General features: G+C 42.0%; 8 non-coding genes and 1 pseudogene across 8 annotated transcripts; all 9 read left to right on the top strand.

The window, feature by feature from the left end:
- The first annotated feature begins 1,536 nt into the window (after positions 1-1,536).
- LOC120983567 lies at positions 1,537-1,707 on the top strand (annotated as a pseudogene).
- A 5,685-nt stretch (positions 1,708-7,392) lies between these two features.
- LOC120983556 lies at positions 7,393-7,582 on the top strand. Its single transcript, XR_005775124.1, has one exon. It is a non-coding gene; the product is annotated as a U2 spliceosomal RNA (small nuclear RNA).
- A 1,030-nt stretch (positions 7,583-8,612) lies between these two features.
- LOC120983553 lies at positions 8,613-8,803 on the top strand. Its single transcript, XR_005775122.1, has one exon. It is a non-coding gene; the product is annotated as a U2 spliceosomal RNA (small nuclear RNA).
- A 2,630-nt stretch (positions 8,804-11,433) lies between these two features.
- Positions 11,434-11,627, top strand: LOC120983517. Its single transcript, XR_005775092.1, has one exon. It is a non-coding gene; the product is annotated as a U2 spliceosomal RNA (small nuclear RNA).
- Positions 11,628-12,658: 1,031 nt separating this feature from the next.
- LOC120983542 lies at positions 12,659-12,849 on the top strand. Its single transcript, XR_005775117.1, has one exon. It is a non-coding gene; the product is annotated as a U2 spliceosomal RNA (small nuclear RNA).
- A 1,030-nt stretch (positions 12,850-13,879) lies between these two features.
- On the top strand, positions 13,880-14,070 carry LOC120983531. Its single transcript, XR_005775106.1, has one exon. It is a non-coding gene; the product is annotated as a U2 spliceosomal RNA (small nuclear RNA).
- A 1,031-nt stretch (positions 14,071-15,101) lies between these two features.
- Positions 15,102-15,292, top strand: LOC120983520. Its single transcript, XR_005775095.1, has one exon. It is a non-coding gene; the product is annotated as a U2 spliceosomal RNA (small nuclear RNA).
- Positions 15,293-20,966: 5,674 nt separating this feature from the next.
- LOC120983529 lies at positions 20,967-21,165 on the top strand. The gene has a single exon (XR_005775104.1). It is a non-coding gene; the product is annotated as a U2 spliceosomal RNA (small nuclear RNA).
- A 6,608-nt stretch (positions 21,166-27,773) lies between these two features.
- LOC120983538 lies at positions 27,774-27,956 on the top strand. The gene has a single exon (XR_005775113.1). It is a non-coding gene; the product is annotated as a U2 spliceosomal RNA (small nuclear RNA).
- The last annotated feature ends 40 nt before the right edge of the window (positions 27,957-27,996 follow it).

The following is a 27,996-nucleotide window of genomic DNA, read 5'->3' as shown; positions in this document are numbered from 1 at the left end:
GGAAGTAGTAAGGAACAAGTTAAGGTCGTTGCGTATATGGATGATATTACTGTGGTTATTAGGGACCAGAGAAGCTTAAATAGAGTACTTAGAATTATTGAGTGGTTTTGTGAAGCTTCCGGTTTTAAAATTAATTTGGATAAATCAGGTCTTTTAGCTACTAGGGGTTTTAATGTGGAGGTGAATTGTGATTTAAAGAAGGTATCGGAGTTGAAAATTTTAGGTGTATTTTTTTCAGAAAATTGTGGGAATGTGAAGAATTGGGAATCCTTGCTCGAAAGAGTTAAAAAAAAGATTAGTTTTTGGAAATTGAGGGTTTTAACGTTAGAAGGAAAAATTTTAATTATTAGACAAGTGCTACTCCCCATGATTGGATATATGGCAGCAATTTTTATCCCACCGTTTAGGATGATGAGGAAAATTATTAAGGAATGCTTCAACTTTGTTTGGGGGTCAAAAATGGAACGGATTAAAAGAGAAGAATTGTATAAACCTAAGGAAAAGGGTGGGAAAAATTTCCCTGACATTAGAAAGTTTGTGTTGATGAAATATCTTGCATATTGTGTTAGTACTGTTTTGGGTCCAGAATCAAAAGTTAAGTCTTTTCTTATTTATAACTTGGGATTTTATATTAGAAAATACAAATGGTTAAAGTTGGAACTGAGTAGGCCTTATAGATTTTTACCAACAGAACATTATATGGTTTTAGAGTCAACTTTGAGAGAATTTAAGATTTCCTGTTTGGATGTTAGTATTTTAACAAATCATAGGAAGATTTTGGCAGTTTTAAAGGAAAGAGTTGAAATGAGTCCTGTTAGTTCTTTCTCATATAAAACAGTTAGTGATATTTGGAAAAATATTAACATTCCTGGTGTACAAAATGAACAAAGTGATCTAACATGGTGTATAATAAAAGATTGTTTATTAACAAGAGAGTTTCAACATAGACGAGGGTTAGTAAGATGTGAAAAATGTCCTAGAGATAGGTGCTATGATTGTGAAACACCAATACATGTTTTCTGGAATTGTGACTTTGCAAAAAAAGTGTGGAGAAAAATAAGTCATTTGATAAAAGCAGTAAGCACCTTAAGTCTTTTAGAGTATAAGATAGTATTTTATGGCATAGGAGTTAAAAAGGAAGATTTTAGAGTGGTTTGGTTTATTATATCCTGTGTTAAGCTAGCCCTGTGGAAGTGTAGGAATATTTTGTTGTTTAGAAGAGATGATTTGTCAGTAGAAAGATGTATCAAACTAAGTCTAAATTATTTATATACGTATTTTTGGAAAGATAAAAAAGATTTAGGAGAAGAGGAAGCAGAAAGAATATGGAAACAAAAAAACTGGAATATACTTACTTTATAAATAGTTTCATGTTGTATGTATTTTTTGGTGAAAGACAAAAGATGTTTTCACGATGATGATTTTTTATTCTTAAGATATGAGATCCAAAATTTAAGATAAAAGAATCTGAGTGAAAGAAAAAGATAAAAAAAAAAAAAAAAAAAAAAAAAAAAAAAAAAAAAAAAAAAAAAAAAAAAAAAAAAAAAAAAAAAATCTGTTCTTATCAGTTTAATATCTGATACGTCCCCTATCTGGGGACCATATATTAAATGGATTTTTCGAACAGGGAGATGGAAAAAGAGCTTGCTCTGTCCACTCCACGCATTGACCTGGTATTGCAGTACCTCCAGGACCGGTGCACCCCTTCTAATCCAGTATGAAAAAACAGAATGAAATTGAAATGGATTGCAAGCATCATCCTTCCAGCCAAGCAAGTGGAAAGTTGTGTGTGTCGTGCCTCCTTCAGCTTCTCCTCTGTCTGCCCAGTCAGTGCAGTGTTGCTTTTTGCATATAATACCTGCATCTAGTCTGTCAATCTCCTAATTGCATCAGCTGTCGGTTGTTTCCAGCACCAAGCAACCCATTCAGCCCCAGTGTCGTCACACACACCCTGGATCCAATTAAGACTGATGATTGGTTAATTGGCTTATCACCTGAATGAATTGTTTGGACCTCCCCTCCTCCACGTTTGATTTGGGCCTGTTGTGCACACCTCGGAGGGTTGCTGAGTCGTCTCTGGCAGGCAATTGACCCTTTTTTGTATCAAGTTGGCTGGATGTAACCATTTAGCTTTTGCAGTGCTTCAATAAATGAGTAAAGTTTGCCTGTGTCTCCCTCTTGTGGATCTTTTGAACTGGATTACTTAGTGGCTAAAAAGTAGCCCAGCACTTCCTATGCAGCTGGACCTACCTTGTCTGTTCAATGGACGGAACACTGCGCGTGTCACAAGAGCCTTGTCAGGTCAAGAGGTCAAAGAGGTCAAGTAAGGTCAGCTATTGGATGACATCACAAGGGCCCTGATGGAACACTCAACAATGGTGCCGTGACATCACAATCAACAATGGTTATCCTTTTTTTTTTTTTTTTTTTTTTCCTTTCACTCACTACTATTCCTATCATGCTTTCTGCTTGGCGTGCTTTGGCACCGCACCAGGAATTTCGTGCGAAGAAAAGGCGTGTCCAAAAGTCGCGTGTGGGCGGAGCTATGCAGATAGCAAACACGAAAAGAAGCATGCTGGTGTGACTTCTGTGCGTAGGACGCGCGTGAACGTTTTCCCCGGTTTGTGAGAGAAAGAAGCCTCCCGGACTGTGTATTGGGCTGGGGACAGTAGTCTATTGCCTTCATTAGTGCTCTGCATTGGGGACCATCGGCCTGTACTGCGAACCCTTTTCAGGTTATCGCTTCTCGGCCTTTTGGCTGCGATATCTGGCTTGACCGGACGCAGTTGGGAGTTCTGGAAAGAAGGCGATCAATATGACGACCGAAAGGGCGACTCTACGGTTTGCTGAGCCGGGAGAGACTCGTGTTAAGAATACGTTCCGCATTGAAGTTGCAGAGGAAAAGAAAAGAATCGTGGATCTGGAGTTCTTCGTTAACAAGGTCATGTTTGCAGCTCTGAGGATTCAGCGGGAGGATATACTATGCCTGAAAGACCCCCGTCCTGGACTTTTTTACCTTACTCTGGAGTCATCTGGTGCCTGCGACCAAGTTGTTGAGATGGTACGTGCCTATGGTGATAAGGAGGACTTACAAGGTTTGCACTTTGCTTTTCTTTACTCTGCTGAAGATGTCCCAGTGGTGGTTACCATGTATGACCCCCACGTGGCTGAGTCTGATATTGGACTGTTTTTGATGCAATATTGCAAGAGTGTTAAACAAGCACGTAAAGTGATGAATAATATGGGCCTATGGACTGGCAAGTATAGATTTCTTGTTACCTTCACAGAAGATACCTCTTGTGTTGGTGGCTTACGCCGCCCTCCTGCTAACTTTCATATTGGGCGAAAATGTGGATTCCTGGTGTATCCTGGGATCCCCTATTATTGCAGGAAATGTGAATCCTATGGGCACACACAAGACTCTTGTAATGAGAGTCCAGCTTGCCGAAAATGCAGCCAACAGGGGGAAATCCTCTGTAATTTATGCAAAGACAAAGGCCATACCTTTAAGTCTTGTCCTAAGCGCTCCTGGGCAAATGTGGTATCAGGGGGGGCAAAAAAGCCTTCTGACGCTGAAAAGATGGAGGTTGCCGGGACATCAACCACAGAGAGCGTGATGACTGACGCTCCTGTGGGGAAAAGCTCAGCGACCAAGTCGGCCAGTATACCTGCAGCGCCAAAGCCTGTTCCTGCTGGAAAGCCTCCGGAGAAAGCGGCTCCTATTGCTCGATCTGGGGTCCCTGTGGAAGCTGGGGCCTCTAGGTTGAAAGTGAGAGGAGAGGATGCCATGGAATTGGAGGATCAGCGAAAGAGGAAGCAGTGTGAGGAAGAGGAACAACCAACGCTACAAGTCAAAAGGAGTGGTCGGGTGAGTGCTGATGAGAGTGACTCCCAGTTGCCCCGACAAGAGATACCTTTGTCAGACCCCAGAAATATTGATCAGTTTGAATCACCTACTGATATTATTGGATCGCTCTCTGAAAGCGAAAGTGGATGACACAGGATATGATCATCTCCTCTTTGAATGTGAGGAGTCTAAAGGGCCCAGAGAAAAGGGCTGCTTTATTTGATTATTTATCTAACCTTAGTACAGACATTTTCTTTTTGCAGGAATGTGCAATTGACTTTGATTTGAGTTATTCGACTCTCAGATCTGACTGGACTCATGGACCATCTGTCTGGTCAGGAGACAATGAAAGAAAGTGTTCAGGTATCGGGATATTGTTCAAAAGTCTGAATTATGAAATTGTTTCCTTTATTGACATTGTTCCTGGTAGAGCATTGTTGCTTAATGTCAAGACAGGCAATATAGAGTTTAGGCTTCTAAACATATATGCTTCTCCCGAGAAAGAAGAGAGAGAGGATCTCTTTAGTAAAATACAATGCTACTTGCCTGGTTCTTCACCTCTGATCTTTGCTGGGGACTTTAATTGTGTGTTACCAGGAGAGGTAAGATTGGGTAGCTTAACTGCCAGGAATGACAAGACGGAGAAGCAGTTAAAAGATCTGATCATGGACTTTGATATGAAGGATGTATGGAAAATTGCACATGGTAATGATCCCGGGTATACTTGGGAGAATGCTTTATACAAGTCCAGAATTGATTTCTTTTTCGTTTCAAGTATTGTACAGTTTGAAAATGTGAAACTAGAATCAAATATTCTTTCTGATCACAAAATGCTCACTGTATGTATAAAATTGCCAGGGTTATGTAAAGCTAAGGGGTATTGGAAACTGAACACCTCCCTCTTAGAAGATGGTCAGGTAAGGTCCGATTTCACTAGTCTTTTCAAAAAACTACAAGGTGATAAGGGAAACTTCCCCACAATGTTAGAGTGGTGGGAATACTGTAAAACTGAGTTCAAAAAATTCTTTGTCAGAGTAGGGGTTAAGAAAGCTAGAGAAAAACAGAAGTGGTTTAAAAACTTAAATGCCAAACTCCAAACTTACCTAAAACTCAAAACTGCTGGTATTGATGTTGATGACCTGATAGTTGACTTAAAGAATAAAATACAATGTACAATTGATGAAAAAGGTAAAGAAATCATCTATAGTTCAAAAATAGAACATATAGAGAAAGACGAAAAATGTACAAGGTTTTTTTTCAAAAAGGTTGTAGGAATGAAAACGCCTATTTATGAGTTGGAGGGTGAAAAATCCAGTGAAGGTATGCTCAACAAAGCAAAAAACTTCTATCAGGACCTTTTTGATGATAAACTGATAGATACCTCCTTTACAGGTGATGTGTTGGCCGCATTGGAGAATAAACTAGGGAAAACTGACCAAGAAATATTATGTAATGATTTGGAGCCAAATGAGGTAATTGCTGTAATTAAGAGTTTTTCAAATAATAAATCGCCGGGTTCAGACGGGCTCCCGATAGAGTTCTATAGAGTGTTTTATGAGATATTTAAAGAAGACCTATATATGATCTTTAAAGAAGCCTTCTCGTGTGATTTGTTGCCTATGTCATGGAGAAGTGGGATTGTTTCTCTGATTCCAAAAAAAGGTGACCTAGGGAAGCTGGAAAACTGGAGACCAATCACACTACTGAACTCAGACTACAAAATTCTAGCAAAAATAATTGTTAACCGTTTAAAGCCTGTGCTCCATAAAATTATTAATGTAGATCAAGTGTGTGGTGTACCAGGGCGGAGTGTGAGTGAACTCTTAAATGCTATCAGGGATATTATTTGGTACCATCAGGATAGAGGTCAGAACTTAGCAATATTGTCTCTAGATTTCCAGAAGGCTTTCGACCGGGTATCGCATACATACTTGTGGATGGTTCTGAGAGAAATGGGGCTACCTGAGTTGCTCATTCAAAAAATCCTTCTCCTGTATAAAGGTTCCTTCAGCAAAATATTAGTCAATGGGGCTCTGTCAGACGATGTTTTTTTAAAATCCGGTGTCAAACAGGGTTGCCCATTGTCCCCTATATTATTCATATGTGCGATCGAACCATTGCTAGCCTCCTTGCGTAAAGATAAAGTAGTGAGGGGTGTTCCAGTTCCAGGAAGCCAGGGTACTATGTTCAAAACCTGTGGCTACATGGATGACATTACGATTTTTTGTGAAGACACTAGGTCTTTGGAAAGAGCAATTAGAGTTTCAGAGTTTTTTTGTGAAGCTTCGGCCTTTAAGTTAAATTTGTCTAAATGTGAATGTTTTTGTATTGGCAAATGGGAAGAGATTAGAGTGCCAAATCTAAAAATACAAGATGACAAAATCAAAATACTAGGTGTGATCTTTGACAAAACCAATGAGGGGAAAGAGAGTTGGGACATAGTCAAGGAGAAGGTACAAAAAAAGATAAGCTTCTGGTCAATGAGGAAACTTACTTTGGAGGGTAAAGTGCTGATCATTAAATCTGTGCTGATTCCTATTCTGTTATTTTTAAGTGCAGTTTTTCCTCCTAATGATTTGGTCTGTAAACAAATACAAAGGAAATTATTTGAATTTATTTGGAGCTCAAAAGCAGAGAAACTAAAGAGAGAATTTATGTATAGATCTGCTAAACATGGTGGTAAGCAAGTGCCAAACATAAAAAAATTCTTATATCTTCGGTTTTTTTGTATGTGCACCAGAGGAATTTCCTTAAATAATAAATGGTCTTATTTTTTGAGGTATGCAGCTGGCCATGTATTTCGGAGAAGAGGATGGCTTCACATTCCTCTCACCACACCTGTGAAATTAATACCGCCCAAACAGTATATGATCTTGGAGAAGTGTATTAATATGTATGGTCTTGCCAGCCTGGATATCTCAGTGTTAAAAAATCTATGGAAAGTGTTGGGGATTTTGGGGAGAGATGAGCAAGTGTGTCCTATCTCAAGTTTCTCTACCAATAGGTGCTTACAAATATGGAGAAAGGTAAATGAAGCATATTTGTTGAATGAACATAAAGATTTATCCTGGATGATAGCACATGAATGTCTCCCTGTTAGATCCTTTCAATATAGGAGAGGTATAAGTCCAATAGCAACATGTCCAAGAGCAAATTGTGGTGGCGATGAATCAGTATTGCATGTAGTTTGGAACTGCGCATATGCACAAGCCTTTTGGAAAGACATTGGCCCTTTATTAAAATTCATTTCTGGGCTAAAACACTTAGATCACGAGGTTGTACTATATGGGAAGAATAATAATCTTGCAAAAGAAAAAGAAAGAGTTTTGTGGATCTTAGTTAACTGTGCCAAAAATGTGTTATGGAAAGTAAGAAACATCCTTGTGTTCAAAAAAGATTGCATTGATGTTAAAAATTGTGTTAAATTATTTCTAAGTGAGATATATATGTATTATTTGTTGGACAAAAAGAATTGTGGTGAAAAGAAAGCATGTAGTATGTGGAATATTCATTTGTGGAAAATGATTACTTGATTATTGTATCGCTGAAGTTTTCTAATAAAAATATAAAAAAAAAAAAAAATCTGTTCTTATCAGTTTAATATCTGATACGTCCCCTATCTGGGGACCATATATTAAATGGATTTTTCGAACAGGGAGATGGAAAAAGAGCTTGCTCTGTCCACTCCACGCATTGACCTGGTATTGCAGTACCTCCAGGACCGGTGCACCCCTTCTAATCCAGTATGAAAAAACAGAATGAAATTGAAATGGATTGCAAGCATCATCCTTCCAGCCAAGCAAGTGGAAAGTTGTGTGTGTCGTGCCTCCTTCAGCTTCTCCTCTGTCTGCCCAGTCAGTGCAGTGTTGCTTTTTGCATATAATACCTGCATCTAGTCTGTCAATCTCCTAATTGCATCAGCTGTCGGTTGTTTCCAGCACCAAGCAACCCATTCAGCCCCAGTGTCGTCACACACACCCTGGATCCAATTAAGACTGATGATTGGTTAATTGGCTTATCACCTGAATGAATTGTTTGGACCTCCCCTCCTCCACGTTTGATTTGGGCCTGTTGTGCACACCTCGGAGGGTTGCTGAGTCGTCTCTGGCAGGCAATTGACCCTTTTTTGTATCAAGTTGGCTGGATGTAACCATTTAGCTTTTGCAGTGCTTCAATAAATGAGTAAAGTTTGCCTGTGTCTCCCTCTTGTGGATCTTTTGAACTGGATTACTTAGTGGCTAAAAAGTAGCCCAGCACTTCCTATGCAGCTGGACCTACCTTGTCTGTTCAATGGACGGAACACTGCGCGTGTCACAAGAGCCTTGTCAGGTCAAGAGGTCAAAGAGGTCAAGTAAGGTCAGCTATTGGATGACATCACAAGGGCCCTGATGGAACACTCAACAATGGTGCCGTGACATCACAATCAACAATGGTTATCCTTTTTTTTTTTTTTTTTTTTTCCTTTCACTCACTACTATTCCTATCATGCTTTCTGCTTGGCGTGCTTTGGCACCGCACCAGGAATTTCGTGCGAAGAAAAGGCGTGTCCAAAAGTCGCGTGTGGGCGGAGCTATGCAGATAGCAAACACGAAAAGAAGCATGCTGGTGTGACTTCTGTGCGTAGGACGCGCGTGAACGTTTTCCCCGGTTTGTGAGAGAAAGAAGCCTCCCGGACTGTGTATTGGGCTGGGGACAGTAGTCTATTGCCTTCATTAGTGCTCTGCATTGGGGACCATCGGCCTGTACTGCGAACCCTTTTCAGGTTATCGCTTCTCGGCCTTTTGGCTAAGATCAAGTGTAGTATCTGTTCTTATCAGTTTAATATCTGATACGTCCCCTATCTGGGGACCATATATTAAATGGATTTTTCGAACAGGGAGATGGAAAAAGAGCTTGCTCTGTCCACTCCACGCATTGACCTGGTATTGCAGTACCTCCAGGACCGGTGCACCCCTTCTAATCCAGTATGAAAAAACAGAATGAAATTGAAATGGATTGCAAGCATCATCCTTCCAGCCAAGCAAGTGGAAAGTTGTGTGTGTCGTGCCTCCTTCAGCTTCTCCTCTGTCTGCCCAGTCAGTGCAGTGTTGCTTTTTGCATATAATACCTGCATCTAGTCTGTCAATCTCCTAATTGCATCAGCTGTCGGTTGTTTCCAGCACCAAGCAACCCATTCAGCCCCAGTGTCGTCACACACACCCTGGATCCAATTAAGACTGATGATTGGTTAATTGGCTTATCACCTGAATGAATTGTTTGGACCTCCCCTCCTCCACGTTTGATTTGGGCCTGTTGTGCACACCTCGGAGGGTTGCTGAGTCGTCTCTGGCAGGCAATTGACCCTTTTTTGTATCAAGTTGGCTGGATGTAACCATTTAGCTTTTGCAGTGCTTCAATAAATGAGTAAAGTTTGCCTGTGTCTCCCTCTTGTGGATCTTTTGAACTGGATTACTTAGTGGCTAAAAAGTAGCCCAGCACTTCCTATGCAGCTGGACCTACCTTGTCTGTTCAATGGACGGAACACTGCGCGTGTCACAAGAGCCTTGTCAGGTCAAGAGGTCAAAGAGGTCAAGTAAGGTCAGCTATTGGATGACATCACAAGGGCCCTGATGGAACACTCAACAATGGTGCCGTGACATCACAATCAACAATGGTTATCCTTTTTTTTTTTTTTTTTTTTTTCCTTTCACTCACTACTATTCCTATCATGCTTTCTGCTTGGCGTGCTTTGGCACCGCACCAGGAATTTCGTGCGAAGAAAAGGCGTGTCCAAAAGTCGCGTGTGGGCGGAGCTATGCAGATAGCAAACACGAAAAGAAGCATGCTGGTGTGACTTCTGTGCGTAGGACGCGCGTGAACGTTTTCCCCGGTTTGTGAGAGAAAGAAGCCTCCCGGACTGTGTATTGGGCTGGGGACAGTAGTCTATTGCCTTCATTAGTGCTCTGCATTGGGGACCATCGGCCTGTACTGCGAACCCTTTTCAGGTTATCGCTTCTCGGCCTTTTGGCTAAGATCAAGTGTAGGGATACATCGGTCTTAGTCAGAAGGTGCCTGGGGTACCCGTCTCCTCTGCCTTGGAGGTTGGGGCCGCGCTGAAAAGTTCGGTCCTGCCTCCTTGCTGCTATTGGGGAGCGGCTTAGTCCCTGGGCAACGAGGAGCGATCACCTGCCTGCTACTTCGGTGGTAGGGCGCTACCAGTCCCTGGAACGTGGTCTTCGCTTGCTGGATGGAAGAATCGCCGGAAATGGAGATCCAGGATCCTGTGTTGGACGAAGTTCCGTCATTTGAAAGGCTCAAGAATGGCGTTCGGTTCCTGTTATTGGATACCAAGAAGAAGGAGAAAGGACTCGTATTTTTGGTGGAAGAAATTCTGTTTGGCCTTATAGAGGTACGGAAAGACATGATATTATCCATGCTTGAATTTCCAAGGCGTGGGATGTTTGATGTCATCTTCGCTACAGAAGATATATGTGCAGTTGTGGCAAAAAGACTGGAACATTTCAGATTGAGTCCGGTTATGAATGGAGTCAAGGTGATATTGCACTTTCCCAGAAGGGAGAGAGTTTTGACTGTGAGAATGTACAGCCCATACGTGGCTGAAGAAGACATTGTGACTTTCTTACTGAGGTTTTGTGACAAAGTTGATTGTAGTGGTAAAATCTACAATAAGTATGGGATCTGGTCCACAAAGTGGAAATTTTTTGTAAAATTTAAAGAGAGTTCTGAAGGAGAAGTTGTGTTTCCACCAAGTAGATTTAAACTTGGGAGTGTAAACGGTGACCTTTTCTTTAACGGAATGCAGGAATTCTGTAAAAATTGTAAAAGATACGGTCATGAAAAAGATACTTGTACTAACCAGTGGTGTTTGAGATGTGAGGAGTTTGGTCACTTAGCAGCGAATTGCAAAAAAGAAAAGAAATGTAATTTATGCGGTGAAAACGGTCATGTTTACTTGTCCTGTCCAAAGAGGAAAGGAGAAGAAACAAAAAGAAAGAGAAGAGAAGAGAGTAAACAGAGAAAAGAGGAAAGCCAAGGTGGTATTAGGAGAGTGGTGAAGGAAAGTGAGAGAGAAGAAAAGAAAATAGAGGTGAGAGAGAAAAAAGAAGTGAGGAAAGAAGTGAGAAAAGGAGAAAAAGAGGAAAAAGAAGTGAGAAAAGAAGAGAAAGGGAAAACTGGGTTTCAATACGAAACCGGGAGTGGAGAAGTAGGAAAAGAAATAGAAGAACTTACAAAAACAGGCATTGATTTGGGATGCTTGTTTAGTAAAGTAAGGAAGCTATTAGGAGAACAAAGAGTCAAGTTTTTTGAGTATTATAAGGTCCCTCAGTGTCATCAAGGGGGAGTACCAGAAAATATAAGTGCAGATATGATTTTGCATAGGAATGTGTTAAGGTTAATGGCATATTATGCCTGGAAGGGGGGTCTAAGACCAGGCTGAAAAGAATGGGAAAATTTGTGTTTCTTTTGTTGTTATATGTTTGTCATGTTTGTTAATATTATTTTTTTAGAAAATAAGAAATATAAATAAAAATTAAAAAAGAAAGTTGGTATGGATGATGAGGCGTGGGGCATAAAAAGTGTCTAGTACAATTATGCCGCGTCTTCTGACGCATCAACTAAAAAAAAATCTGTTCTTATCAGTTTAATATCTGATACGTCCCCTATCTGGGGACCATATATTAAATGGATTTTTCGAACAGGGAGATGGAAAAAGAGCTTGCTCTGTCCACTCCACGCATTGACCTGGTATTGCAGTACCTCCAGGACCGGTGCACCCCTTCTAATCCAGTATGAAAAAACAGAATGAAATTGAAATGGATTGCAAGCATCATCCTTCCAGCCAAGCAAGTGGAAAGTTGTGTGTGTCGTGCCTCCTTCAGCTTCTCCTCTGTCTGCCCAGTCAGTGCAGTGTTGCTTTTTGCATATAATACCTGCATCTAGTCTGTCAATCTCCTAATTGCATCAGCTGTCGGTTGTTTCCAGCACCAAGCAACCCATTCAGCCCCAGTGTCGTCACACACACCCTGGATCCAATTAAGACTGATGATTGGTTAATTGGCTTATCACCTGAATGAATTGTTTGGACCTCCCCTCCTCCACGTTTGATTTGGGCCTGTTGTGCACACCTCGGAGGGTTGCTGAGTCGTCTCTGGCAGGCAATTGACCCTTTTTTGTATCAAGTTGGCTGGATGTAACCATTTAGCTTTTGCAGTGCTTCAATAAATGAGTAAAGTTTGCCTGTGTCTCCCTCTTGTGGATCTTTTGAACTGGATTACTTAGTGGCTAAAAAGTAGCCCAGCACTTCCTATGCAGCTGGACCTACCTTGTCTGTTCAATGGACGGAACACTGCGCGTGTCACAAGAGCCTTGTCAGGTCAAGAGGTCAAAGAGGTCAAGTAAGGTCAGCTATTGGATGACATCACAAGGGCCCTGATGGAACACTCAACAATGGTGCCGTGACATCACAATCAACAATGGTTATCCTTTTTTTTTTTTTTTTTTTTTTCCTTTCACTCACTACTATTCCTATCATGCTTTCTGCTTGGCGTGCTTTGGCACCGCACCAGGAATTTCGTGCGAAGAAAAGGCGTGTCCAAAAGTCGCGTGTGGGCGGAGCTATGCAGATAGCAAACACGAAAAGAAGCATGCTGGTGTGACTTCTGTGCGTAGGACGCGCGTGAACGTTTTCCCCGGTTTGTGAGAGAAAGAAGCCTCCCGGACTGTGTATTGGGCTGGGGACAGTAGTCTATTGCCTTCATTAGTGCTCTGCATTGGGGACCATCGGCCTGTACTGCGAACCCTTTTCAGGTTATCGCTTCTCGGCCTTTTGGCTAAGATCAAGTGTAGTATCTGTTCTTATCAGTTTAATATCTGATACGTCCCCTATCTGGGGACCATATATTAAATGGATTTTTCGAACAGGGAGATGGAAAAAGAGCTTGCTCTGTCCACTCCACGCATTGACCTGGTATTGCAGTACCTCCAGGACCGGTGCACCCCTTCTAATCCAGTATGAAAAAACAGAATGAAATTGAAATGGATTGCAAGCATCATCCTTCCAGCCAAGCAAGTGGAAAGTTGTGTGTGTCGTGCCTCCTTCAGCTTCTCCTCTGTCTGCCCAGTCAGTGCAGTGTTGCTTTTTGCATATAATACCTGCATCTAGTCTGTCAATCTCCTAATTGCATCAGCTGTCGGTTGTTTCCAGCACCAAGCAACCCATTCAGCCCCAGTGTCGTCACACACACCCTGGATCCAATTAAGACTGATGATTGGTTAATTGGCTTATCACCTGAATGAATTGTTTGGACCTCCCCTCCTCCACGTTTGATTTGGGCCTGTTGTGCACACCTCGGAGGGTTGCTGAGTCGTCTCTGGCAGGCAATTGACCCTTTTTTGTATCAAGTTGGCTGGATGTAACCATTTAGCTTTTGCAGTGCTTCAATAAATGAGTAAAGTTTGCCTGTGTCTCCCTCTTGTGGATCTTTTGAACTGGATTACTTAGTGGCTAAAAAGTAGCCCAGCACTTCCTATGCAGCTGGACCTACCTTGTCTGTTCAATGGACGGAACACTGCGCGTGTCACAAGAGCCTTGTCAGGTCAAGAGGTCAAAGAGGTCAAGTAAGGTCAGCTATTGGATGACATCACAAGGGCCCTGATGGAACACTCAACAATGGTGCCGTGACATCACAATCAACAATGGTTATCCTTTTTTTTTTTTTTTTTTTTTCCTTTCACTCACTACTATTCCTATCATGCTTTCTGCTTGGCGTGCTTTGGCACCGCACCAGGAATTTCGTGCGAAGAAAAGGCGTGTCCAAAAGTCGCGTGTGGGCGGAGCTATGCAGATAGCAAACACGAAAAGAAGCATGCTGGTGTGACTTCTGTGCGTAGGACGCGCGTGAACGTTTTCCCCGGTTTGTGAGAGAAAGAAGCCTCCCGGACTGTGTATTGGGCTGGGGACAGTAGTCTATTGCCTTCATTAGTGCTCTGCATTGGGGACCATCGGCCTGTACTGCGAACCCTTTTCAGGTTATCGCTTCTCGGCCTTTTGGCTAAGATCAAGTGTAGTATCTGTTCTTATCAGTTTAATATCTGATACGTCCCCTATCTGGGGACCATATATTAAATGGATTTTTCGAACAGGGAGATGGAAAAAGAGCTTGCTCTGTCCACTCCACGCATTGACCTGGTATTGCAGTACCTCCAGGACCGGTGCACCCCTTCTAATCCAGTATGAAAAAACAGAATGAAATTGAAATGGATTGCAAGCATCATCCTTCCAGCCAAGCAAGTGGAAAGTTGTGTGTGTCGTGCCTCCTTCAGCTTCTCCTCTGTCTGCCCAGTCAGTGCAGTGTTGCTTTTTGCATATAATACCTGCATCTAGTCTGTCAATCTCCTAATTGCATCAGCTGTCGGTTGTTTCCAGCACCAAGCAACCCATTCAGCCCCAGTGTCGTCACACACACCCTGGATCCAATTAAGACTGATGATTGGTTAATTGGCTTATCACCTGAATGAATTGTTTGGACCTCCCCTCCTCCACGTTTGATTTGGGCCTGTTGTGCACACCTCGGAGGGTTGCTGAGTCGTCTCTGGCAGGCAATTGACCCTTTTTTGTATCAAGTTGGCTGGATGTAACCATTTAGCTTTTGCAGTGCTTCAATAAATGAGTAAAGTTTGCCTGTGTCTCCCTCTTGTGGATCTTTTGAACTGGATTACTTAGTGGCTAAAAAGTAGCCCAGCACTTCCTATGCAGCTGGACCTACCTTGTCTGTTCAATGGACGGAACACTGCGCGTGTCACAAGAGCCTTGTCAGGTCAAGAGGTCAAAGAGGTCAAGTAAGGTCAGCTATTGGATGACATCACAAGGGCCCTGATGGAACACTCAACAATGGTGCCGTGACATCACAATCAACAATGGTTATCCTTTTTTTTTTTTTTTTTTTTTTCCTTTCACTCACTACTATTCCTATCATGCTTTCTGCTTGGCGTGCTTTGGCACCGCACCAGGAATTTCGTGCGAAGAAAAGGCGTGTCCAAAAGTCGCGTGTGGGCGGAGCTATGCAGATAGCAAACACGAAAAGAAGCATGCTGGTGTGACTTCTGTGCGTAGGACGCGCGTGAACGTTTTCCCCGGTTTGTGAGAGAAAGAAGCCTCCCGGACTGTGTATTGGGCTGGGGACAGTAGTCTATTGCCTTCATTAGTGCTCTGCATTGGGGACCATCGGCCTGTACTGCGAACCCTTTTCAGGTTATCGCTTCTCGGCCTTTTGGCTAAGATCAAGTGTAGTATCTGTTCTTATCAGTTTAATATCTGATACGTCCCCTATCTGGGGACCATATATTAAATGGATTTTTCGAACAGGGAGATGGAAAAAGAGCTTGCTCTGTCCACTCCACGCATTGACCTGGTATTGCAGTACCTCCAGGACCGGTGCACCCCTTCTAATCCAGTATGAAAAAACAGAATGAAATTGAAATGGATTGCAAGCATCATCCTTCCAGCCAAGCAAGTGGAAAGTTGTGTGTGTCGTGCCTCCTTCAGCTTCTCCTCTGTCTGCCCAGTCAGTGCAGTGTTGCTTTTTGCATATAATACCTGCATCTAGTCTGTCAATCTCCTAATTGCATCAGCTGTCGGTTGTTTCCAGCACCAAGCAACCCATTCAGCCCCAGTGTCGTCACACACACCCTGGATCCAATTAAGACTGATGATTGGTTAATTGGCTTATCACCTGAATGAATTGTTTGGACCTCCCCTCCTCCACGTTTGATTTGGGCCTGTTGTGCACACCTCGGAGGGTTGCTGAGTCGTCTCTGGCAGGCAATTGACCCTTTTTTGTATCAAGTTGGCTGGATGTAACCATTTAGCTTTTGCAGTGCTTCAATAAATGAGTAAAGTTTGCCTGTGTCTCCCTCTTGTGGATCTTTTGAACTGGATTACTTAGTGGCTAAAAAGTAGCCCAGCACTTCCTATGCAGCTGGACCTACCTTGTCTGTTCAATGGACGGAACACTGCGCGTGTCACAAGAGCCTTGTCAGGTCAAGAGGTCAAAGAGGTCAAGTAAGGTCAGCTATTGGATGACATCACAAGGGCCCTGATGGAACACTCAACAATGGTGCCGTGACATCACAATCAACAATGGTTATCCTTTTTTTTTTTTTTTTTTTTTCCTTTCACTCACTACTATTCCTTTCATGCTTTCTGCTTGGCGTGCTTTGGCACCGCACCAGGAATTTCGTGCGAAGAAAAGGCGTGTCCAAAAGTCGCGTGTGGGCGGAGCTATGCAGATAGCAAACACGAAAAGAAGCATGCTGGTGTGACTTCTGTGCGTAGGACGCGCGTGAACGTTTTCCCCGGTTTGTGAGAGAAAGAAGCCTCCCGGACTGTGTATTGGGCTGGTGACAGTAGTCTATTGCCTTCATTAGTGCTCTGCATTGGGGACCATCGGCCTGTACTGCGAACCCTTTTCAGGTTATCGCTTCTCGGCCTTTTGGCTGCGATATCTGGCTTGACCGGACGCAGTTGGGAGTTCTGGAAAGAAGGCGATCAATATGACGACCGAAAGGGCGACTCTACGGTTTGCTGAGCCGGGAGAGACTCGTGTTAAGAATACGTTCCGCATTGAAGTTGCAGAGGAAAAGAAAAGAATCGTGGATCTGGAGTTCTTCGTTAACAAGGTCATGTTTGCAGCTCTGAGGATTCAGCGGGAGGATATACTATGCCTGAAAGACCCCCGTCCTGGACTTTTTTACCTTACTCTGGAGTCATCTGGTGCCTGCGACCAAGTTGTTGAGATGGTACATGCCTATGGTGATAAGGAGGACTTACAAGGTTTGCACTTTGCTTTTCTTTACTCTGCTGAAGATGTTCCAGTGGTGGTTACCATGTATGACCCCCATGTGGCTGAGTCTGATATTGGACTGTTTTTGATGCAATATTGCAAGAGTGTTAAACAAGCACGTAAAGTGATGAATAATATGGGCCTATGGACTGGCAAGTATAGATTTCTTGTTACCTTCACAGAAGATACCTCTTGTGTTGGTGGCTTACGCCGCCCTCCTGCTAACTTTCATATTGGGCGAAAATGTGGATTCCTGGTGTATCCTGGGATCCCCTATTATTGCAGGAAATGTGAATCCTATGGGCACACACAAGACTCTTGTAATGAGAGTCCAGCTTGCCGAAAATGCAGCCAACAGGGGGAAATCCTCTGTAATTTATGCAAAGACAAAGGCCATACCTTTAAGTCTTGTCCTAAGCGCTCCTGGGCAAATGTGGTATCAGGGGGGGGGGCGAAAAAGCCTTCTGACGCTGAAAAGATGGAGGTTGCCGGGACATCAACCACAGAGAGCGTGATGACTGACGCTCCTGTGGGGAAAAGCTCAGCGACCAAGTCGGCCAGTATACCTGCAGCGCCAAAGCCTGTTCCTGCTGGAAAGCCTCCGGAGAAAGCGGCTCCTATTGCTCGATCTGGGGTCCCTGTGGAATCTGGGGCCTCTAGGTTGAAAGTGAGAGGAGAGGATGCCATGGAATTGGAGGATCAGCGAAAGAGGAAGCAGTGTGAGGAAGAGGAACAACCAACGCTACAAGTCAAAAGGAGTGGTCGGGTGAGTGCTGATGAGAGTGACTCCCAGTTGCCCCGACAAGAGATACCTTTGTCAGACCCCAGAAATATTGAACAGTTTGAATCACCTACTGATATTATTGGGTCGCTCTCTGAAAGCGAAAGTGGATGACACAGGATATGATCATCTCCTCTTTGAATGTGAGGAGTCTAAAGGGCCCAGAGAAAAGGGCTGCTTTATTTGATTATTTATCTAACCTTAGTACAGACATTTTCTTTTTGCAGGAATGTGCAATTGACTTTGATTTGAGTTATTCGACTCTCAGATCTGACTGGACTCATGGACCATCTGTCTGGTCAGGAGACAATGAAAGAAAGTGTTCAGGTATCGGGATATTGTTCAAAAGTCTGAATTATGAAATTGTTTCCTTTATTGACATTGTTCCTGGTAGAGCATTGTTGCTTAATGTCAAGACAGGCAATATAGAGTTTAGGCTTCTAAACATATATGCTTCTCCCGAGAAAGAAGAGAGAGAGGATCTCTTTACTAAAATACAATGCTACTTGCCTGGTTCTTCACCATTGATCATCGCTGGGGACTTTAATTGTGTGCTACCAGGAGAGGTAAGATTGGGTAGCTTAACTGCCAGAAATGACAAGACGGAGAAGCAGTTAAAAGATCTGACCATGGACTTTAATATGAAGGACGTATGGAAAATTGCTCATGGTAATGATCCAGGGTATACCTGGGAGAATGCTTTATACAAATCCAGAATTGATTTAATTTTTGTCTCAAGTATTGTACAGTTTGAAAATGTGAAACTAGAGTCAAATATCTTTTCTGATCACAAAATGCTCACTGTATGCATAAAATAGCCAGGGTTATGTAAAACTAAGGGTTTTTGGAAACTGAACACCTCCCTCTTAGAAGATGGTCAGGTAAGGTCCGATTTCACTAGTCTTTTCAAAAAACTACAAGGTGATAAGGGAAACTTCCCCACAATGTTAGAGTGGTGGGAATACTGTAAAACTGAGTTCAAAAAATTCTTTGTCAGAGTAGGGGTTAAGAAAGCTAGAGAAAAACAGAAGTGGTTTAAAAACTTAAATGCCAAACTCCAAACTTACCTAAAACTCAAAACTGCTGGTATTGATGTTGATGACCTGATAGTTGACTTAAAGAATAAAATACAATGTACAATTGATGAAAAAGGTAAAGAAATCATCTATAGTTCAAAAATAGAACATATAGAGAAAGACGAAAAATGTACAAGGTTTTTTTTCAAAAAGGTTGTAGGAATGAAAACGCCTATTTATGAGTTGGAGGGTGAAAAATCCAGTGAAGGTATGCTCAACAAAGCAAAAAACTTCTATCAGGACCTTTTTGATGATAAACTGATAGATACCTCCTTTACAGGTGATGTGTTGGCCGCATTGGAGAATAAACTAGGGAAAACTGACCAAGAAATATTATGTAATGATTTGGAGCCAAATGAGGTAATTGCTGTAATTAAGAGTTTTTCAAATAATAAATCGCCGGGTTCAGACGGGCTCCCGATAGAGTTCTATAGAGTGTTTTATGAGATATTTAAAGAAGACCTATATATGATCTTTAAAGAAGCCTTCTCGTGTGATTTGTTGCCTATGTCATGGAGAAGTGGGATTGTTTCTCTGATTCCAAAAAAAGGTGACCTAGGGAAGCTGGAAAACTGGAGACCAATCACACTACTGAACTCAGACTACAAAATTCTAGCAAAAATAATTGTTAACCGTTTAAAGCCTGTGCTCCATAAAATTATTAATGTAGATCAAGTGTGTGGTGTACCAGGGCGGAGTGTGAGTGAACTCTTAAATGCTATCAGGGATATTATTTGGTACCATCAGGATAGAGGTCAGAACTTAGCAATATTGTCTCTAGATTTCCAGAAGGCTTTCGATCGGGTATCGCATACATACTTGTGGATGGTTCTAAGAGAAATGGGGTTACCTGAGTTGCTCATTCAAAAAATCCTTCTCCTGTATAAAGATTCCTTTAGCAAAATATTAGTTAATGGGGCTCTGTCTGATAATGTGTTTCTGAAATCCGGTGTCAAGCAAGGTTGCCCCTTGTCTCCTATATTATTCATATGCGCGATCGAGCCATTGCTAGCCTCCTTGCGTAGAGATAAAGTAGTGAAGGGCGTTCCAGTTCCAGGTAGTAAGGGTATTATGTTCAAAACCTGTGGTTATATGGATGACATTACGATTTTTTGTGAAGACACTAGGTCTTTGGAAAGAGCAATTAGAGTTTCAGAGTTTTTTTGTGAAGCTTCGGCCTTTAAGTTAAACTTGTCTAAATGTGAATGTTTTTGTATTGGTAAATGGGAAGAGATTAGAGTGCCAAATTTAAAGATACAGTATGACAAAATCAAAATACTGGGTGTGATCTTCGATAAAACAAATGAGGGTAAAGAGACTTGGGACATAGCCAAAGAGAAAGTACAAAAAAAGATAAACTTCTGGTCAATGAGGAAACTTACCTTGGAGGGTAAAGTGCTGATCATTAAGTCTGTGCTGATTCCTATTCTGTTATTTTTAAGTGCAGTTTTCCCTCCTAATGATTTGGTCTGTAAACAAATACAAAGGAAATTATTTGAATTTATTTGGAGCTCAAAAGCAGAGAAACTAAAGAGAGAATTTATGTATAGATCTGCTAAACATGGTGGTAAGCAAGTGCCAAACATAAAAAAATTCTTATATCTTCGGTTTTTTTGTATGTGCACCAGAGGAATTTCCTTAAATAATAAATGGTCTTATTTTCTGAGATATGCAGCTGGCCATGTATTTCAAAGAAGAGGATGGCTTCATATTCCTCTCACCACACCTGTGAAATTAATACTGCCCAAACAGTATGTGATCTTGGAGAAATGTATTAATATGTATGGTCTTGCTAACTTGGATATCTTAGTGTTAAAAAATCTATGGAAAGTGCTGGGGATTTTGGGGAGAGATGAGCAAGTGTGTTCTATCTCAAGTTTTTCTACCAATAGGTGTTTACAAATATGGAGGAAGGTAAATTAAGCATATTTGTTGAATGAACACAAATATTTATCTTGGATGATAGCACATGAATGTCTCCTTGTTAGATCTTTTCAACATAGGAGAGGTATAAGTCCAATAGCAACCTGTCCAAGAGCAAATTGTGGTGACGACGAATCAGTACTGCATGTGGTTTGGAACTGCGTATATGCACAAGCCTTTTGGAAAGACATTGGCCCTTTATTAAAGTTTATTTCCGGGCTAAATCACTTAGATCACGAGGTTGTACTATATAGGAAAAATAATAATCTTGTAAAAGAAAAAGAAAGAGTTTTGTGGATCTTAGTTAATTGTGTCAAAAGTGTGTTGTGGAAAGTAAGAAATATCCTTGTTTTCAAAAAACATTGCATTGATGTAAAAAATTGTGTTAAATTATTTCTAAGTGAGATATATATGTATTATTTGTTGGACAAAAAGAATTGTGGTGAAAAGAAAGCATGTAGTATGTGGAATATTCATTTGTGGAAAATGATTACTTGATTATTGTATCGCTGAAGTTTTCTAATAAAAATATAAAAAAAAAAATCTGTTCTTATCAGTTTAATATCTGATACGTCCCCTATCTGGGGACCATATATTAAATGGATTTTTCGAACAGGGAGATGGAAAAAGAGCTTGCTCTGTCCACTCCACGCATTGACCTGGTATTGCAGTACCTCCAGGACCGGTGCACCCCTTCTAATCCAGTATGAAAAAACAGAATGAAATTGAAATGGATTGCAAGCATCATCCTTCCAGCCAAGCAAGTGGAAAGTTGTGTGTGTCGTGCCTCCTTCAGCTTCTCCTCTGTCTGCCCAGTCAGTGCAGTGTTGCTTTTTGCATATAATACCTGCATCTAGTCTGTCAATCTCCTAATTGCATCAGCTGTCGGTTGTTTCCAGCACCAAGCAACCCATTCAGCCCCAGTGTCGTCACACACACCCTGGATCCAATTAAGACTGATGATTGGTTAATTGGCTTATCACCTGAATGAATTGTTTGGACCTCCCCTCCTCCACGTTTGATTTGGGCCTGTTGTGCACACCTCGGAGGGTTGCTGAGTCGTCTCTGGCAGGCAATTGACCCTTTTTGGTATCAAGTTGGCTGGATGTAACCATTTAGCTTTTGCAGTGCTTCAATAAATGAGTAAAGTTTGCCTGTGTCTCCCTCTTGTGGATCTTTTGAACTGGATTACTTAGTGGCTAAAAAGTAGCCCAGCACTTCCTATGCAGCTGGACCTACCTTGTCTGTTCAATGGACGGAACACTGCGCGTGTCACAAGAGCCTTGTCAGGTCAAGAGGTCAAAGAGGTCAAGTAAGGTCAGCTATTGGATGACATCACAAGGGCCCTGATGGAACACTCAACAATGGTGCCGTGACATCACAATCAACAATGGTTATCCTTTTTTTTTTTTTTTTTTTTTTTTCTTTCACTCACTACTATTCCTATCATGCTTTCTGCTTGGCGTGCTTTGGCCCCGCACCAGGAATTTCGTGCGAAGAAAAGGCGTGTCCAAAAGTCGCGTGTGGGCGGAGCTATGCAGATAGCAAACACGAAAAGAAGCATGCTGGTGTGACTTCTGTGCGTAGGACGCGCGTGAACGTTTTCCCCGGTTTGTGAGAGAAAGAAGCCTCCCGGACTGTGTATTGGGCTGGGGACAGTAGTCTATTGCCTTCATTAGTGCTCTGCATTGGGGACCATCGGCCTGTACTGCGAACCCTTTTCAGGTTATCGCTTCTCGGCCTTTTGGCTAAGATCAAGTGTAGGGATACATTGGGTCTTGGTCAGAAGGTGCCTGGGGTACCCGATTCCTCGGCCTTGGGGGACGGCACGGGTTTATAGCCCGTGTTGCGCCCCCTTGCTGCTATAGGGGATAGGCTTAGTCCCCAGGCAACGGGAGGCGATCGCGCTCATCAGTGATATTTATCGCTGGGAGCGTTCTTTATTTATTATTTTTTGGAGCGTGTTCATCTGGGCGTTTGGACATCTGAGGTCCCCGTCCCCGGACTGGATTGGAGACTCATCTCGCTGGGTGTGTGTCCTTTTTTGGTTTCGGGGTCGGGATTAGGCCTTGGCGTGTGGAGATGCCGTTCTCCTTTGACTTTGCGGATGGGGAAACCCATATACATCAGTCCATCCGGATTGAGGTGGCGGAAAAATTCCGGGATCGAAAGACGCTACGATATATTGTGGCCGAAATCCTGAACGGTGTTTTTCAGGTCAGAAGGGAGGACATCCTGTGTCTACGAGACCAGGAATATAAGGGCCTATATACCATCACCTTCTGCACGAAAGCATGTTGTGATAACATCTATGCAGCATTGCAGGTTGCGGACCAGGCCGATGACCGTCTTGACGGTCTCCATTTTGGGCTCCTCTACGGTGAGGAGTCGGTACATTTGGTTGTATGTATGTACAATCCATTTGTACCAGAGGAAGATGTTACTCTATTCCTCAGGCGGTATTGTCGAGAAGTTCACTTCTCACATGAAGTTAAAAACTCGGAAAATTTTTGGAATGGCAAAAGGAAATACTTTGTGAAATTTGAGAAGGACCCTGCAGGCATTGGGGGTCTCTCTCACCCGCCATCGAATTTTGCCATTGGGAGGAACAGGGGTTATCTCCTGTACTCCCAAATGCCCTCATTTTGCAGAAACTGCCAAAGATTCGGGCATACAAGAGAAAACTGCGATTCAGGGGTAAAACGTTGCAACAGATGCGGTAGTGAGGGACATGTGGCCTCAAGTTGCAACGCCTGTGACCTATGTGGCGAAAATGGTCACAAGTATAAAGACTGCCCTCTTAAAGCCCGTACGTATAAAGCATCCGTGGTGGTGACCGGGCAAAAGACACCCAGGCCGGGGCCAAGGCAGCAGCCCATAACAGATATGGGTGCTGTTGGTAATGCCCCGGGACCTGAACCGAAGGTGGCTGGTGAAACCGAGCCAGGGTCCTCTAAAGCCCCACCGGGCGGCCCGATGGGGGAGAAAGTAGAGGCTGGCTATAATTCCAACAGAGAGTCTAAACAGGGCTGTACTAGCTCTGCAAGGGCCGCAAGACCCCTGGCCGACCCGGACCAGGGAAAGAGTAGGCGATCCTCTGTAACCCTTACAGAGGATTCGGCCAAAGACAATCTGGACAAAGTAAGCAAGACTGGGGTGAGCCCGATGGGAAACCCCAGCAGCCAGACTGGGAAAGTCAAAAAGTTTGACAGAAAACACTCTTTGAAGGCGAGAGAGGAGTGTTCCCAAGACATTATTTCGCAAGCCGAAAGCTTGTGGAGTGGCCCCGAGCCTAGCCCTGGTGCAGCACGAGTACAGGGCAGGGCAAAGAAAGGCCAAGGTGCGGAAAGCTCGGAGATTTCCCAGACGGGCCCTGCGACCCCATTTAAGCCAGGCCTGATGCGGAGGGCCTCTGATGCTGAGCGGCAGCATTCAGAGAGATATCCGGAGGCAAGTCCCTCTACGACGGTGGTAGAGGGGACTCCGGTAAAAGACAGACGGAGAGACACGGGAATTCCGCAGAGGCCGAGTGGAAAGACGAAGAAAGAGGTCCAAGATGACAACGTTGAACCAGAGACGAAGAGAGCGGTGGGCGATGCGATGGATACCTCCCATACGGCGAAAAGGACAAGAGAGGAAGAAGGATATGGATCACAGAGAAAAGCCAAACCCCGTAGCTCAAAAGAAGATGAGGTTAGAAAAGAAATTGGATCGCAGCACATCTCTGAGACTGACCAAAGCATTTTTTCTGTTTGTCCGGATCCTGGTATCTCCTGCTCCCAAGAAATTGAGGAGGCAGCATCTTCTGAGCTAGAAACTGACTCTCCCTGATATTTATGTCATCTTTGTCTATAAAAATTTCCTCACTGAATGTGAGGTCATTAAAGAGTCCTGTGCGCAGGGCGGCTTTATTTTCTTTCCTAGAGACTTTGGACTTTGATATTTGCCTATTACAAGAATGCGGAATACCAAATCGAATGGAGTATAACGATATTAAAAAAGACTGGAAGCTGGGCCCTTCAGTGTGGTCCGGGGCAAATAATAATAGATCTGTTGGTGTTGGCGTGCTGTGTCGTGGTAATTTTATACAAATACAATCTGTGATCGAAATTTTACCAGGCAGAGCAATTTTAATACATTTACGTTTTAAGGGTCTTTTATGTCGTGTTTTAAATGTATACGCCCCTCCTGATAAACAGGAGAGGGCGGAGCTTTTTAACATTTTACCATTGTTTTGTACAGGTTCCGCCCCCTTGCTGGTAGGAGGTGATTTTAATTGTATTCGTGAAGGTGAAACCAGGCAAGGGGGTGATGGGAACAGGAAGGACCGCACTTCCTACCTGCTTAAAAATTTTATTGAGGATTTTAACTTAAAGGATTGCTGGAGGTCGCTCTTGCCGGCGGACCCAGGTGCCACTTGGTCCAATGGGAGAGTGAACTCCAGAATCGATTTTATGTTTGCTTCCAATAACTTTTCTCCCCTGAAATGTGAACTTGTTGACAATGTTTTCTCAGATCACAAGCTTTTATCGACACAGCTAGAGACGGAGGACGAACAAAAGGTAAACAAAGGTTATTGGAAGCTGAATGTTTTGCTATTAGAAAACCCTGAAATTAAGGCGGAATTTGTGCGGACCTACCAGTGCTGGCAGCAAGAAAGAAATTCCCATGAATCGGTGCTGCACTGGTGGGAGGGCATAAAGCCTAAAATTAAATTATTTTTTATTAAAGCAGGTAGGAAGAAAGCAAAGGAAAAGAAACAATGGTATAATGTTCTTAACAAACGTCTTAATGTTTTGTTTAAATTAAAAGAAATTGGTATGGAGGTAGACCTAGATATGGTTAATTTAAAAGCAGAAATAAAAAAATGTATCGAGGACAAAGGTAAACAAATAATTTTTAACTCTCGTGTAAAATACCTAGAAGAAGATGAAAAGTGTTCCCGTTTCTTTTTTAAAAAAATAAATAAAAGGCGTGAGGTAATTTTAAATTTAGAAGGGGAAACCACAGTAAATGGAATGCTAAAATCAACTTTTAATTTTTACCAATTTCTTTTTAATAAAAAATCTATTGACATGTCCTTTTTAAATGATGTTATTAATTCCCTTGATTTTAAGTTAGATATTTTAGACCAAGAAGTTTTATCCCGTGATCTTACCATAGAGGAGCTTTTATTTGCTTTTAAAAGTTTTTCTAACGGGAAAACGCCGGGTGAGGATGGGCTCCCCATAGAATTTTATCTAGCTTTTTGGGAAATTTTAAAAAGTGACATGTTTTTATTATACAAAGAAACTTTCACTGTTAAAGAACTGCCACAGTCCTGGAGGAAAGGGATAGTTTCTTTGCTATTTAAAAAAGGGGACAAAAGCCAGTTAAAAAATTGGAGACCCATTACACTTTTAAACGTAGATTATAAAATTTTAGCCAAACTTTTAGCAGTACGTCTTAAACCTTTTATTGATAAAATAATACATCCTAATCAGGTTTGTGGGGTACCTGGTAGATCAATTGCTGAAGCTTTAAATATTTTAAGAGATGTAATTTGGTATTTTAAAGACAGAAATCAGACCCTTGCCATTTTATCACTTGACTTCGAAAAAGCCTTTGACAGAGTGTCCCATGAATATCTTTTTATAGTTTTAAAAAAATTATGTTTGCCTGATTTTATAATAAACAAAATTAAACTTTTATATAGTTCTTGCTTTAGTCACATTTCCGTTAATGGTTTTTTAACAAAAGGTGTCCCTCTTTTATCAGGGGTAAAACAGGGGTGCCCCCTATCCCCCTTTTTATTCATTTGTGCAATAGAGCCCCTTCTAGCCACGTTAAGACGAGATAAGATGGTGAAGGGGGTACCAATCCCCGGGGGAGGGGGTAATCAATTGAAGGTTTTAAGTTACATGGATGATGTTACAGTGTTATGTCCAAGCTCCCCGACATTAAGACGTACCCTAATGAACACCACCTTTTTCTGTGAAGCTTCAGGTTTTAAACTAAATGTAAATAAATGTGACTGTTTTTATATAGGGGATTGGGATTCTTCAATAACATCTGGAATCCAAATGCAACAAGACCAAATAAAAATTTTAGGGGTTATTTTTAATCAGGCTAATAATGGAGTTTGTAATTGGGACATTGCAATTAATAAAATAGAGAAAAAGGTTTTAATGTGGAACATGAGGAATCTTACAATGGAGGGGAAAATTTTAATAATAAAAATGGTTTTAATTCCTATTTTACTTTACATAGCAATGGTTTTTCCCCCCTCAAATCTATATATTAAAAGAGTAACTCGTATCTGTTTTAAATTTTTATGGGGTTCATCAATGGAAAAATTAAAGCGTGAAAGTATGTATAAAAGTAGAGTCAATGGCGGTAAAGATGTTCCCAACCTTTTTAACTTCTTTTATATTAAATATTTCTGTTTCTGTTTTAAGATGTTTAAATCTAATGGCATTTTTAGTTATTTTTTAAAATATGCAACGGGCATGGTTTTTAAAAGATGGTACCGTCCCTCTCTAAATGCTCCTGTTCTTCTGTGTCCCCCTAAACATTATGCGGTCCTAGAAAAAACGGTCAGACTCCTACGCCTCCAAGAATTGGAGCCTGACATTTTGGGGGACCAGAGAAAAGTGTCAAAACTGTGTCGAAAGAATGAGGAGGTAGTGACAGTTTCCAATTTCTCGCAGGATAGATCCAAAAAAGTGTGGCGGAACGTATACGGGAAGTTTCTAGCAAATATCCACAAGGATCTGTCCTGGGCAATCGCCCACCAGTGCCTCCCTACCCGTGAGTTTCAATATAGGCGAGGGCTGGTGGCGAGAGCCAGATGTCCAAGAGACAGATGTGGAGATGATGAGACGGTGCTGCACTTGTTCTGGAACTGTCACTACGCTCAGGAGATTTGGAAGAGAGCGGGCCTTCTTTTTAAATGGATATGTGGTCTTAAAGATTTTAATCACGAATACGTTTTATATGGACTTTTTACTTGCCCTACACCCAAGCAACAAAGAGTTTGCTGGATGATTATTAACTGTTTTAAAAATGCCATTTGGAAGACTAGAAATATTTTAATATTTAAGCGTGATGACATTGATGTAAGAAACTGTATGAAAATGGCTTTGAGTGAATTATATATTTATTTCTTAAGAGATAAGAAAAATATGGGCATAAAAGAAGCCAATTCTTTATGGTGTTTAGCAGCCTGGAACACAATTGTATTATAACTTATATTCTTTACCATTGTCTTAATGTAATATAATATTTATGTTTTTATTATACCCCTGTTTCTTTTGTCAAAACTTATACTTTAATAAAGTTATGTTGAAACCTTATCTGTTCTTATCAGTTTAATATCTGATACGTCCCCTATCTGGGGACCATATATTAAATGGATTTTTCGAACAGGGAGATGGAAAAAGAGCTTGCTCTGTCCACTCCACGCATTGACCTGGTATTGCAGTACCTCCAGGACCGGTGCACCCCTTCTAATCCAGTATGAAAAAACAGAATGAAATTGAAATGGAT

Source organism: Bufo bufo, unplaced genomic scaffold (assembly GCF_905171765.1).
Source record: "Bufo bufo unplaced genomic scaffold, aBufBuf1.1, whole genome shotgun sequence".
In the NCBI taxonomy this organism is placed as follows: domain Eukaryota; kingdom Metazoa; phylum Chordata; class Amphibia; order Anura; family Bufonidae; genus Bufo; species Bufo bufo.
Note: the sequence above shows the minus strand (reverse complement) of the source record. Positions and strands in the feature narration are given on the sequence as shown.